This window comes from Tachypleus tridentatus, chromosome 7 (genome assembly GCF_004210375.1).
Source record: "Tachypleus tridentatus isolate NWPU-2018 chromosome 7, ASM421037v1, whole genome shotgun sequence".
In the NCBI taxonomy this organism is placed as follows: Eukaryota; Metazoa; Arthropoda; class Merostomata; order Xiphosura; family Limulidae; genus Tachypleus; species Tachypleus tridentatus.
Genome location: NC_134831.1, coordinates 18,858,067 through 18,873,311, shown reverse-complemented (window position 1 = coordinate 18,873,311; position 15,245 = coordinate 18,858,067). Strand labels below are relative to the sequence as shown.

The following is a 15,245-nucleotide window of genomic DNA, read 5'->3' as shown; positions in this document are numbered from 1 at the left end:
TGTTTCAAGCTCATTAAAAACAATGGCCTTGAATGGTTCAAAATTAACCTTGAGAGTTTATTGCGTTAAAATTCGATGTTTACTCATTGCAGTTGGCTCAATATACATAGTCCATTGTGTAATTTTACGTTTAACAACAAACTAACAAATTAAAAACAGCCCTCTGGTGAAAGAAATGTTATTTTCATGTCAGATAGATATGGCGTAACTGAAGCTGTCACGTTGTAAGTCTGGTATTTTCTGGATTGATAGGAATTGTTTGTAAAACTAATGCTGAGAAGGTCATAATTGGAGGACTAGGGACACAGAAAGGTGACGCAGATTCTATCAGTATATTAATTCGCATGTGTGTTACGGTCAACGGTATCAGAAGGCTAAGATCAATCAATGTATGTTTCAGTACAATTGTGCCCCAGAAGTGAGACATTAGAGTTTTGTATAAAAATTATTAGATTTTTTACGTCTCCCATTATGCTTTTTTTTTCTTCTCTCCATTCGTGAATTAAGCCATTTCTCTTATGTTTGACCATTATTTTAAATATGTTTTAAGTTAGATTAAAATATGCTTCTTCATACAGGGCCTCAAAAAATATAGTCTGTATAAACAGGTATGTATGAAACTAGTTTTTTTTAAAATTTTGCTCATTTTTATTACCTGTGTAAGATACACGAGTAATATTAAAATCAGTGTGTTTATTAATAAATTGTAATTATTATTTTACTCTGTACAATGGGCATTGTAATACAAAATTAATCAGTGATGTCGAGAAAACCCACTTGTAGAGAAATATATATGCAAAAACGGCTCGTTTAGTTTGAGAAAATATTTTACGTAGAAGAGCAAACAACGTTTCGACCTTCTTCGGTCATCGTCATGTTCACAAAAAAAAGAAAGAGGTAACTGATCGAAGCTGACCACATGTTTGGAAGGGGTTGTGTAACTGAGTATTATTATATGCATTCAAACATCTAACACCGCCCTCTACATTCCGACACTCAGTTGTTCGCTCTTCTATGTAAAATATTTTCTCAACCCAAATGAGCCGTTTTTGCATATATAATACAAAATTAAGTTTTGGAATATATTTTCTATCGTTAATAAACGTTTTAAAAATGCTAGAAAGAATTTTTTTTTACCTTATAATGAGCTGGTTAGCTTAATTTACATATTATTTTGTTTGTTGTATATGGTTTCCTTTATATTTCAAAATCCAGGTATTTTAACTTGAAACAAAAGATAAACTATTGCACATTTCATGGAGCACTAAACAAGAGGCCCGGCATAGTCATGTGGTAAAGACGCTCAGATCGTAATCTGAGGGTAGCGGATTGGAATCCCCGTCGTACCAAACATGCTTGCCCTTTCAACCGGGGAAGGGGGGGAACGTTATAATGTTCGATTAATCCCGCTATTCGTTGATCAAAGAATAGCCCAAGAGTTGGCGATGGGTGGTGATAACTAGTTGCCTTCCTTCTAGTCTTACACTGCTAAATTAGGGACGGCTAGCGCAGATAGTCCTCGTGTAGCTTTGCGCGAACTTCAAAACAAACAAACAAACAAGCCTAAACAGTGTTAGTGCTCACGTACTTATAGTTGATAGAAGGACGAAACACGTTGTGTGTCAGGGTAACATTTCTATTGTTGTTCGGAGTTAAGCACAAAACTAAACAATGGCCATCTGTGCTCTACTCACCACGGGTATCGAAACCCCCTTTCTAGCGTTGTAAGTCCGCAGACATACCGCTTTGCCACTGGGGGCAAATGATTGTTATAATTTTATCTTTATTAGGGACTTACAGTGCCATAATTCGGGGTTCTATTCCCCACAAGTATACAATGTGGCTTTGCTTTAAAACAAACGAACAAACAACAGATGTTGAGGAACTTGGAAGATTAAGATGTAAGAGCACTTTACTGTAAACAATGAAATGGGCAAACTTGTGATTTCGTTTACTTATGCTCAATGTGAGATCCTTTTCTCAGGATTAATGTGTTTCAATATGTCGTGATACTGAATCGACACAGCTTTGATGTAACGATTTATATTAAGAACAGTGATCCGCTCAAGAATAGAAACCGTTACAAAAGAACAAAATCACCAAATGTCTTAGTTGCTAATTAGAAAAAAAAACGTTCATCCTGATGTGTACAAGTTTAAGATTTTTAACTTCATATATGTAACAGACAAGTGATATTACATTCCCCATTGCATGGCCCGGCATGACTCGACTCGTAATCTTAGGGTCGCAGGTTTAAATCCCCATGATACCAAACATGCTCACCCTTTCAGCCGTAAGAATGTTATCATGTTACAGTCAATCCCACTATTTGTTGGTAAAAGAGTAGCTCAAGAGTTGGCGGTGGGTGGTGATGACTAGCTGCCTTCCCTTTAGTCTTACACTGCTAAATTAGGGACGGCTAGCGCAGATAACCCTCGAGTAGCTTTGTGCGAAATTATAAAAAACAAACAAATAAATCCTCACTGTACCATTTCTGTTAAAATTTCTAGATTATGTTCTGAGTGAGGTTTCAAGCCTCCAAATTCAAGGTTAAACTTACGGGTGCCTATATGTATGCTGGCAGACTGAATCAGATTTCAACATTTACTCAGTTGAATATCTTCTATATTGGGATGACACGCAAATTAGTGCAATTGAAACACAAGAAATGGTACTGCTGTATTATTATGTTAAGGGGTTGGTAGTGATATTTTTCATGGAGATATATAACCTATAAACCCCCAAATTTACTAATAATTGTGTTAAACGCAGCTGCAAGTTTAAGAGTGAAACTAATTTTAGTAGTACACTAACTAGTGAAAGAGAGGTTATTTTAGGGCCTTCCGAACGCCAACAAAAGGCAATTGAACCACTTATTGTGGTCTGGACCTATACTTTCCACTGTAGATGAAATATTCTATAGTAGATATTTAGGCTAACGCAAGTATTAAGAAATGCTATAGACAATTACAAGTGCATTACGTACTACATCAAGTGGTTTTATAATGTTACCTTTCTTAAAAATAAGAATAAAACCAACGTTGATTTAGGAACAGTACTGATATAAAATTAGTTTTTGGTATATTTTATTCAATAATACGTTGTCGTATTATGTTTCTTAGAAAACGAAAGTGCGAATAATAATATGCCTTTTTTTCCGATCTATCTAGCTATATGCGCGTGAATTTTAATTTGAATATTAAAAAATTACATTTCCAATGAGTGTCTATGTATTAGAAAATAAATAACAAATTGAAAAATTAAAAGTTTGCAATTACGAATTGTAAAAAAAAAGTAAAAGCAAGGCTGGAGATGCTGTAGACATTATTTATTCAAACTACAAACTCGCATTTTACCTCCATGCTGTCACCTATAATTGCATTTGGTGGAGTCAAAATAGGTTTTGTGCAGTCCTCGCGATCCTTATTATGAACCATATCGTGGTTTGTGATTGCTTACAATGTTCTCAAATAAGAGATAAATACTATTTCGTATTATAATTTATCTCGAACTAGTCTTCTATTATTTATATTACGTACGTTACATCTTACAATTTGAAATAGCAGGTAATTTTAATTTAGAAGTTAATTGAATGTCAATACGTATCAAATTCATTATATTACCAACAAGATTGGTACACACAGTTTTCTTTCTTAACAAAAATATATTTTAATTTACAAACGACAAAACAACTTATAACAACGATCATTGCAAAAAAGTTATTACAAATAATTATTTATTTACAAACATCTTACAAACTTGTAAACAATATTCAGTCTTCTATCTGGTATAAAACTGAATATTTTCTTAACGGTCCAAGTCTACGAGGTGCAAGTTATTTTATCTTGATATACCTCACTTTACGGGAATACTAGCTAGCTCTATTCTTCACAGTGAGTTTTTTTTTTTTTTTCCGAAGTTACGCGATGGCTTCGTAGTAACACTGATATCTGAAGTTAATTATTTGAAGTTCAATGTTTCGTAATGTTCGAAACCTTTTAACGTTTCTGGTCAAATGTCTGTAGTTTTCCGATTAGTAAGCATTTGTCACAGTTATAGCTTCCGAGGCTTATAGTGTACTGACTTTGGCGACCAAACAATATTCTATCACTGTCTCCGCGTGTGTTGCGATAGCTTTTATGTACCCGATAGGCGAAATTCTCGAACGTTCAACAATATTCGAAGATACACTAGTGTATAATTAAAACAAATATCCTATCTCTCCAACAGAAAAAACACACCCTCAAACCAACACAGTGTCTTCCACAATGCTTCGTGGTAGGTGCTATGTATTGAAGTATGTTTCATCTTTCTTTCGTCGGATATACAAGCTGCACTTTGAACCAGATATTTCAAACTTGGACTCGTCCGTCCATAACACCCATTTTCAATCATCAAAAGTCCAGATTTGTACTTTTTAGCAAATTTCAGTCTCTTAACAATACTTAGAGATCAAAGTAAAGGTTTTTTAAATGTCCCACGACAATTCATTTCTCGTTGAGACTTCTTGATACTGTATATCTGTAAAATCTTCTGTCATTTAGTACATGGTTGTTTATCACATGTTTGACATCAGTGAAAGTCTTCTTTCTGTCCCGAAAACTGAGTAAAGAAAGATACTTAACATCAGTATCAATGAGTGTAGGTGTTCTATTTCTTCTTATTTTCAAATGTTCCTGTCTTGGTTTCATGATCTATTGCGTTTGACAGTGTTTGGAGAGCATTTCATGTCTGCGTTAATTCGTCGGAGAGTCCAACCAGCATCACACGGTAAAGCTTTTGTACCAACTCTCTCCGCTCTAGTAACAATTCTGTGTTTTTTTTTTACCATGGCATGACATAAAACAAAACAAACAAATTTAATATATAGTGCTAAAAAGTATTTTTATCAAGGTTTGTGGAGTGCTAATAAATTGATTTCTTCTATTATATACCAATACCATATGCTTGTTCCTTTATAGTTTATTTCTATATAGTTAAGACTTTGTATGAGGTACAGCGACAGATATTTCAGACCCTAAGTTTGATCAGTATGTTAGTTTAAGCGGAAAACCCTTATGACATGTCCTTGACACAAGTGTATCGGAATTCTAAAGAATGATAAATATTCGCAGCCTGGATCATTCATTTGTCACCAGGAATCAGTGAAGGATTACTATAGGGTTGAAATCTACGATTTACACACTGTAATGACATGGAAGAATTAGCTTCATAAAACGGAAAGAATGACAAAATATTCTCTAACACTTTGAACAGTACTGCGTACATATATATATATTCAACATAGGACATGCTATGATTAAAAATGAAAACAACAGATTAGCAAGTTTGTGGCACTATGAATTGAACTTCATCGTTTACAGACTTTAGTTGCATTAGTAAGTTTGAATGATTTTGCTTGCTTTCACTGTAATTTTGTAAAGTGAACATTTTTTCTAGTATTTACTAAAATCAACATATTTTACACTTACGTTTACTGAAAGTAACTTTTACTTCCTTTCAGATCGAGAAGATCAGTCCATCCTGTGCACGTGAGTTGATTTTTTATCATTTTTTTTACTCCTATCAAGATTTATTCATTTCTGCTGTCTTGTTGGATGGTTTAAAACTTGCAGCGTATTTTCGTAGTGTACATTTGTAGAGAAAGGAGTTAGGGTTGAAGTAGTTGTCTGTAGGAGACAATGTTACACATAGAACCCCCATAAAAGAAGTTACGTTGAATCAGTCTTGTAAGATTAGGCTTTTTCTGTTTTGGAGACATTTTCTCACGTTCTTTACCATTGTTTTGTTTTCATTATATAAGTTATTAGTTCTTAATTAAGAGTAGGACACCATTACTTACCCGGTGGGTTTTGTTAACTGAAGGATTATTTTTCTTTATTGATATAAGTTTTAACTCATTAATATTTCTGAAAATTTTGAAAACGTATGATTTTTCCCTAATAACTTCTTTCTCATTAAAGGGTCTCAATTAGTATTAATTGTTACTTTGTGCATTATGACTATGGAATTATTTATATTTATTTATAACAGTGGCGAGTCCGGTGCAGGAAAAACAGAGAACACGAAGAAAGTTATACAGTATCTTGCTTCGGTAGCGTCATCCAAGCCACGAGCAGCCTCTGCTTCACTGCATACGGTAACAAATTTTTATTGATATATTTCTGTCGTGTCTTATGTAAATAAACAAGTTGTATACACTAACCAGAAACGTATTACTGAAACTAAGGCACACTTTTTTTTTTTAAGAAATCTGTAAACAGTATTTCTTTGCTTAAATAACTATACTATATTATTCTAATTTATATTAAACGAATTGATAACGAAGTTGTTTAGCATTAAAGAAACACAAATGAAATTGAGAAAAAGATGATCAAATCCTAACGGAGATAACTAACCACGCTGGAAGGTCAGACGTAGGCTGCTTTTGTAATATTAAATAGAAAACAAAAAAAGGAAGAGACTTATAACACAAAGAAATAGTGAATCATCAATAGATGTTCAAATGCTAAATGATCAATAGATGTTCAAATGCTAAATGATCAATAGATCTTCATCGAAGTTTAAAATCATAAGATAAATGACGTTCCGTTTCGAAACTTTATGAATATTAACCCTAAGTTCGTCGTCCGGGGTCTTCATGGACGCCAAATATTTCGTAAACATAGGCACCAACAGACGGAAGCACACACGTTTGTTGTTCTCAGGAATTTCAATGTTCAGCTAGTGTGTGTTACACTTAGTTTAGGTGGTGGAAAAGAAACAAATTGTAATATTCAGTGCTTATTTACTGATGAATAAAGGAAAATACATTGAGTGTTAGTGTTTTTTGTTTCCAAAATAATAGTTTATTATTATTTAAATATTTTAAAATTATTGTTTGGTTTTTTTTTGATCGGGTCCTCTCAGACCCCGGAAAAGTGACTGTGGAACATTTTTAAAGGAGACTGAGTAAGATTAAAACATAAATACATGCACCAAGAACATTCTTGAAACCTATCACCAGTTGTTGAATTAGAAATATATTTAATTATTATATTCATAAAACCAGTGTAAAATTTAGTCACTATGTTTTGTTGTGAAGTTACAAGCTGAAATGCCCATCAATTGACGGAGAATTGTTTAAACCTCGTTAAAATAATGTAAGTTTAACAGCAATCATATTTAAAAGTAATAACTTCAACATAAATTTTTCTTAAGCTTTTAAAATCATAACAAAGCTTCCTCATAAACAATGTTTGTAATTTACTTTCTGTCTATCAACAAGTAAAGATTCTGAGGTGTATTACACCCTTGAACACCATACGTCTCACTGACTATGATAAAAGCGCAGTTGTTTGAGACACAACCCAGCAATTTTCATACTTTGACCTTGAATTACTTTATAATATTCAATATTGTCTAAAAACCAACCCGACAAGATTGTTTGAGATCTGGGAGTAATTAACCAAAAGGATTTACAAAATAAAAATAGGGTTAAGTTCAATTTTGACTCTCTTAGGACATTCTCCAAAGTGCATAGTGTTTACATACAAGTTTTGGTTGAGATTGGTCAAATAGGCTCGAAGGAGTTAGAATGCAAAGACACATTTCGTCTTTATAAAAACAGATGGTTTAAACGCCGAAAACCTGTAACCCAATAGGTTTAAAAACTTATAAAATCAACTTAACTGCAGATGCCTTTATGATACACAAGTCAGTAACGGAAGAAATTGAATATGCACAGGGGGCGTCCAACAAAGTTTATAATTCTCGGTTCCCAATCGACGTTAATCCAGCCCTAGCTGTAACCAAGAAAATCCCTAATAAAGACTAATCTAATCGTTGTTTCAGCTTTTGCATTCACCGACATTGCCAGAAGCGTGTTTTCATCCAGATTTTGCTTTCTCAGTTATGGTAATTCATGAATAATAAATCAGTTTCCTTTCTTACTCTCTTGTCGGGATTTGGGTATGAAGACCCAGAGGGTCAGGTTCACATTGACCTCTTCCTCCAGCTTAGAGCGATTGCTTCCTAACTTTCATTTTGACGCCCGTACACGTATTTTAACCATTGCGGTCACGTGGGATTGAGTGAATTACCACGTGCCTCACTACGCGTGTCGTCAAACAGAGTATACAACAATCATGTTCCCCTTGAACAACTTTAAAACACTTCTCAGTCTAGATAACTCTGAGTGCTTATGAAATCGACTGTCATAAGCTTTTATGCCACGCAATAAAAAGCAGCTACACGAGGTCTGGAAATCCGTGTTATTAATAAACGTCAGAAGTTTATAAAGTATAATTTATTTTCCTTACGTGCAGCATGTATCATTTAGATTAGTTTATTTTTGTCACCTGTATGTGTGTTCATAATAATAACAACATTCGCCAGTTTTCTCCACAAACACTTTTCGATTGTTTTGTTGCGTCACATAAACGTGGGGCGAATGGTGTTTCAACCTTGGTGATCGTGTATCTTGTCCTAATTTTGACAGTCTTTATTAACATACACTACCGCATTACTCTTGGTGCGTTTATTTTATCAACAAAACTTGCCTACTCGATAAGTAAGCACTTAACAACAGCAGATGTTTGTATAAACACTGTACCACAAATATCCAGCCTCCTGCTTGAATCCTCACTTCTCGCTCTCACGCGCAGCGAGACTTGTTTTTCCGGCCGATTTAACACTGGAACCAACACAGGCATTTCTTAACCCTCAGAATTATCTTTAATGATTCTGATAGAGATTGTGGGAGCACTTTAGTGTTCTTTTTAAATGTATGGTGATAAAGAGAGCAATTAATTATCAAATTTTTATTATTTACATGTTTTCATAATTTGATTTCTCAACTGCATAATAACACTTATTTTATAAATGTGAATGTATTTACAGTTTTTCAACCACTAGGTGTAAAGTGAACTATACAAATTGCCTTATAGAGTATCCCCATTTCACCCTTGAAGATTAAAAGCACCAGATAGCAGGAAAAAATATAAAACAATCAGATATTTTCCAGTAGAAGAGCCCTTCCCACACCCTTTCAACTGTTGTGATCTCAACCACTTACAAAGACAAACACATGACGGTCTGCCTCCTTCAGGACAAAATAAGAATTAAAAAAAAAGGCCGTTCAGTTTTTTCTTGAACCGTGGCACCTCTTCTGGTACATGTATTAGACAAATATAGTTGAGAAGTTCCTACATAATCTGTTTTGCTTTCACTCACAGGTTCTTAGAATAATAAATCCATTAGTTAAGTCATGTGACATAAGACAAATATTTATTTTCTTTTTTTACTTTCACTACACACAAAAGTTATATCTATCCATGCTTCTATGATTGGACAGCCTTTCTCACTGTTCTCATAGTTTCACCATTGGTTTTATTGTTTAGTTGTCTGTAAATTTTTTGACAGAATTTCGTTACATTTTGATTAATTTCGTATTATATATTAACTGATTAGAAAACAGTCTTTGGAATATACTGTCATTTTGTCTTGTATGATAGTCTATTTAAATGGTTTGATGGCACATAAGTCAGCAATTTGCTTTGTTGAAAAGATTACCTTTCTTTTCTTTATATTTTTATCGATAAGTTGATTGCAATTTGACTCTTCTGAATACCTTTAACACTTTTCTTGTAAGATGAATTTTTCAATATGACAAGTTGGAGGTAATTTGTTTCTTGGACAGCTTCATATAATGAAGCTGTCTAAATCTTTTAGTTATATCTTTTCATAATAAACACTTTTCGTAGGCACAGTTACCACATGATGTTTTTCTACAGGTAATAGCAGTAAAACTTTTGCATTTAGTCTTGCTTCACACTTTTCTTTTCTTTTTTGCACATGAACACACTGTTTTAAATGTGAAACCATAATATTACTGTGTCAGACTTTACTTCAGTGTCAAATTAAAATAATTTATTAGAAACTTTGAAGCTAATTTAACAATAAACTCACACATGATTTTTGTCTCAATGAATCATTTTAACTTTAATTCCTCAAATCTACAAACACTGTAATTACAATAATTATGGTTTATATAACTTAGATATAGCGGAGGTATCATATTCACCAAAACACGATTACTACCTTGGAAAAAATGGTACTTTAAAACTTTGCCTTATTACTTGATGATGAGACACCCACTTGAAATAAAAATGTATCTCAGAATGGCTGGAAGAGAATGTCATTTTGACCTTCATAAGTCAGTTGCAAGCTCTCCCTTTGTTAACCTGAAGATGATCTTGGAAGGTTGGAACGTTATTCTCTGTTTATCAATAAAAGTGTTAATACCCATACCAGTCATTCTGAGATACATCACCTTATTAGTTATTTAGTGTTATTGAATAAATGGAAATTTGTTTTTTTTTCATTCCAGTATTTAAGAAATTTCTTGTTTTTTAACATGTCTTTAGTCACTGGTACAAACAGGTACATGGTTTTCCAGTCCACTATTTAAATCCTTTCATGTTCTATTACATATCTTTAGTCACTGGTACAAACAGGCACTTGGTTTTCCATTACACTATCTAAATCTTTTCATGTTCATTTACATATCTTTAGTCACTGGTACAAACAGGTACTTGGTTTTCCATTACACTATTTAAATCTTTTCATGTTCATTTACATATATTTAGTCACTGATACAAACAGGTATTCAGTTATCCAGTCCACTATTTAAATCCTTTCATGTTTTATTACATATCTTTAGAATAACTAGTGAGTATATTGTTGTTCATCACTATGTAGCTATCACTACTATTCATTGTTTGTAGGATACTCTGCTGCTTCTTTCATTTTACATAAACTGTTAGAAAGCACCACTTGAAATAGGGTTCTAAGCCTGAAATTCATATGAATGAGGACTAAATCTCATCCTCTGGCATTGTGCATGTATATAGATTTGAAACTTTTGAATTTAATAAATGTTTTAAATTTATAAATATCTGCTCAAGTATTTATAAGTCTGGAGAAGGGTTTTGAAAGCTACTTCATTCACCAGCTCCTTCCTTTGTAATATTTGGGTTCTATATGTGTGTCTAACACTTGGTTAAACTTGTAATATAAGAACTTTTATATGTTTATTCTAGTATCTATCCACCTTGGAGAATAAAATATCAGCCACATATTTCACATATAGCTCATGAGCATCCACAGAAATTTATCAGGAGAGGGTATGCAAAGTCTAAATCAAGGTTATGTATATATATGTACACTGAATACAGAAAGAAATATGTTTTTCATTTTCTGATGGCAAGTGCCCCTTTTGTGGCTGCCAAGTCCATAACTGTCACATTATATTCCAGTCACCATTCAGAAAATAGATGTTTAAGATACCATTTTAATTTAGTTATGTCACAATGAACTGATTGTTGTGGTGCCCCCAGTGGGGAACTTGTATGTCTTTGGAATTACAACTCTAGAATCCAGGTTTTGATACCTGTGGCGGGCAGAGCACAGAGAGCCCATTGTGTAGCTTTGTGCTTAGCTTCAAACAAAAAACAAATTGTTGTGGCAATAAGTTCCTGTGGTAAAAATATTATATTTTTGTTTCATGTTACTTAATAATCGATTTTAATACTTCCAGACATTTCTGTTTGGTTTCAGTTTAGATAACATCGTTACTGAGTTTTAGGTAAATCAGTGTTTATCTGCAGCCTTGACGTAAGATTCGTTTCACTTACCACAGAACTATGGGAGACATAACTGTTACAATGGAAATTTAGTAATTATTCATCATAGGTATTTAATTTGGTGAAACATTAGGTCTCACAATATAATAGTTCCAGAGTGGCGTAGCAGTTCGTTTTTGGACTCACACCACTAGAAACCGAATTTAGATACCCGTGGTGGGCAGAGCACAGATGGTCCATTGTGTAGTATTGTGCTTATTTCCAAACACGCAAAACCATTATATGATAAACTATCATACGTTTTCATCATAATTTTCCAAGTTGCTCAATTACAGTTTCCAAGAGAGTCAGCCCATAAGTTAATGGATTTACAACAATAAAATCTAGGATTCGAGTCCCACTAGTAGACGTAGTGTAAATAGACTACTGTGCAGCTTTGGTGTAAAATAAACAATGCTCAGTTTCGAATTTCATTTCAAATCCATTTTTTCCCGTTCAGTAGCAACGTCTGCAACAATCAGAGAAAGGCCATAAAAACAAAAATATCTGTACAGTAATAATTTTTTTTCATCGTGTCTTACACTCTGAAGACTATTTTATGCCATACTATCCTCAAGCTGCTCTTCAAACGTGAAGAAATAATAGAGAAAGTGGGCGTTGCAAGTTTAATTTTGTCATTATTGTTCCAACAGACCAAGTATAAACAAAATAGCCATATACTATATTCTAATAACTCCATCCCGTCCATTGGTATACATACATATATACACGTGCATTTTCAGAACACTAACGTATTTCGAGTACAGTAAAACCTGTCTAAGCCGGAAATATCAAAATTTTGCAAAATTATCTTATAAAAGGCCCTCTATATGGCAGAACCTGCGTAACGCGGACAGAAAACTGTCTTTCCACCTACCTCATCTATCAACAAGTAGAATTAGAACCTGAGTAAGGCGGAAAAAATGTTTTTGATTAAATATTAATAAATTCTCGGACATTTTGTTACAGTAAGTATTGATTAAATATATTGTGTTCTTTTTTCTGCCAACATTATTCCGGATGTCACTATTTAAAAGAACGACTGACTGTACTTTTGGTCGCATTTGCTGATGGAAAACTAGAGGAATCATGGGTAATAGGTAAAAGGGAAAATTCGCCTTATTTCAAGAAATTAAGGAAGAAGCAACTTCTTGTGGAATGGAAAGTGAATAATAAATCGGGGATGACAAGTGCTATATTCGAGGAATTTTTGAACAAATTAAACAAAAGAATGGAACAAGAAAATAGGAATATTCTACTTTTCCTCGATAATGCAACTTGTCACCCAAAAGTTCAACTTTCAAATGTTCGTTTAGTCTCTCTATCTGCATGTACAACATTAGTTCTACAGTCACTAGGTAATGGAATTATACAGTGTATAAAATTGAAATACAGAAAATTGATGCTTCAGCATATTATTGCAAACATGGACGACTGTAAGAGAACATCTGAAATGACCATAAAAATTGACGTGTTAGATGCAGTTGCATTTTTAAGTCATTCAATGAAATGCGTAAAAAATGAATGCGTAATAAAGTGCTTTCGAAACTGTGGATATATTTTTGATAATGGCGGAGATTGTGGAGAAGTTGTTTGTTATGACGATTCTAGTGAAATCCAAACTCTGATTGAGAAGATTGATGCAGATGATTCTGCGAACGCGGAAAGTTTTGTGAACGTTGAGAAGAATGTTTTAACAAAAACTGATGGAATTGATTTAAAATCTATAATCGAATCGCAAGATGGTAACAGTGTGAAAGATTCAGAAGATGAACAAAATGGAAAAGATAGTGAGAAAATAGAAATTCCTACTTCATCGCAAGTGTTAAGTTATATTAACGCTATTAAATTGTATGCAAAAATAAAGGGAGAAAATGAACTTCATGAAAAGGCCGGAGAATTAGCGATCTCTTTTAACCACATAAGAAAGCCCTTGAAAAAAAACGAAACAGTTGAAATTGGACACTTTCTTCAAATAAATTTAAGGTTTTTTTGTACTTGTGTATATTTTGAATGTCTATTTTTGTTCTTATTTTAATAAATATAACGTAAACAATATAATAACTTTATTCACAAACGTCTTACTTTCCTTGAGTGAAGCAAGTATAACGTTCGGCTCAAAAATTATATATAATAAAGGAAATGTATGTTCACTGTATAAGGCGGAAAACCTGCTTAAACCAGAAAATTTACTCAGTCCCGTGCGATTCCGCCTCTGACAGGTTTTACTGTATTGAGCTTACTGGTTTAGTTATTTTAGAGCAAAGCCACGTGGGACTATCTGCTATAATCACCGCAGGGAATCGAACCCTAGATTGTATCATTGTAATTTCATAGGCTTACTGCTGTTTCATAGAGAGTCATTTATGTTGTGCACACCATAGGTGTAGAAAACTCATTTTTAGTGTTATAACTCTGCAGGCATTCCACTACACCACTACATTACTGAACTCTTACAAAGTCTTAACGTCTTATACACCCTTGTATCCCAAATTATATAAGAACCTACAGTTTAGATTTATAATACTCTCATTATTCACGCCAAGTTAAAACTGTGATTTTATAAAAATTAGTTTAAAAGAGCTATAAAATTAAACAAATTTATAATTACCATGATAAATAGTTTAAAATCTCTATTTAACATTCTTGTTTTAAAACATTATGATAACGATTGTTTCCTTATTTTTAAAATATCTTACAATCGGGATGTGTTAGGCCTACACTATTAGGCCTACATTGCAGTCACTTTGTTTGTTTGTTTGTTTTGGAATTTCGCACAAAGCTACTCGAGGGCTATCTGTGCTAGCCGTCCCTAATTTTGCAGTGTAAGACTAGAGGGAAGGCAGCTAGTCATCACCACCCACCGCCAACTCTTGGGCTACTCTTTACCAACGAATAGTGGGATTGACCGTCACATTATACGCCCCCACGGCTGGGAGGGCGAGCATGTTTAGCCCGACGCGGGCGCGAACCCGCGACCCTCGAATTACGAGTCGCACGCCTTACGCGCTTGGCCATGCCGGCCCTAGCCACTTTATAAAGACTTTTCAGAGTATCGTATGGAATACAATATATATATATTAATTGAAATAAAATAGTACATATAATAATATCACTGTTATATATAGAGGTGTAGAATTGGATTGGTTTAAAAAATAGTTCAATCAGTATTTTGGTATTTAACCTTATAATTATTTCAAGTAGACCAACTTACACAAAATAGCATAAATTATATTCGTTTTGTTGTTCTAAAGCAGTGGTGCACAAAGTCCGGCCCGCGATATCCAACGAGAAAGTCAAGCATAGAGAGTTTGCGCGCGCTTAGAGTTCGCGCCTGCGCGAAGATTAAGCGCTATAGAAGAATACGCATCAGATTAGATAATGGAGTTCCATATTTGTGTCGAGCAATATAGAAAATTTAATAATCAAATCTCGTTAATGCATAGGCATTTAATCATTGGCGCAATGACGTAATATTTCCGTAATTACGAAATCTCACGCGTTCCAATTGTTCTTCGAGATTTACTTACGAGCCCTATTTTGATATTATTTCGTAGCAAAACTGGTAGCTAATCGTAAAAG

At 33.8% G+C, this 15,245-nt stretch overlaps 1 pseudogene across 1 annotated transcript in view; it reads left to right on the top strand.

The window, feature by feature from the left end:
- LOC143255233 (uncharacterized) overlaps positions 1–15,245 on the top strand; it is a 175,113-nt pseudogene that overhangs the window by 72,463 nt on the left and 87,405 nt on the right. The window contains exons 3-4 of the transcript XR_013030474.1: positions 5,504–5,531; positions 6,034–6,139. The product of XR_013030474.1 is annotated as an uncharacterized LOC143255233 (transcript). The remainder of the gene's footprint in view (positions 1–5,503; positions 5,532–6,033; positions 6,140–15,245) is intronic.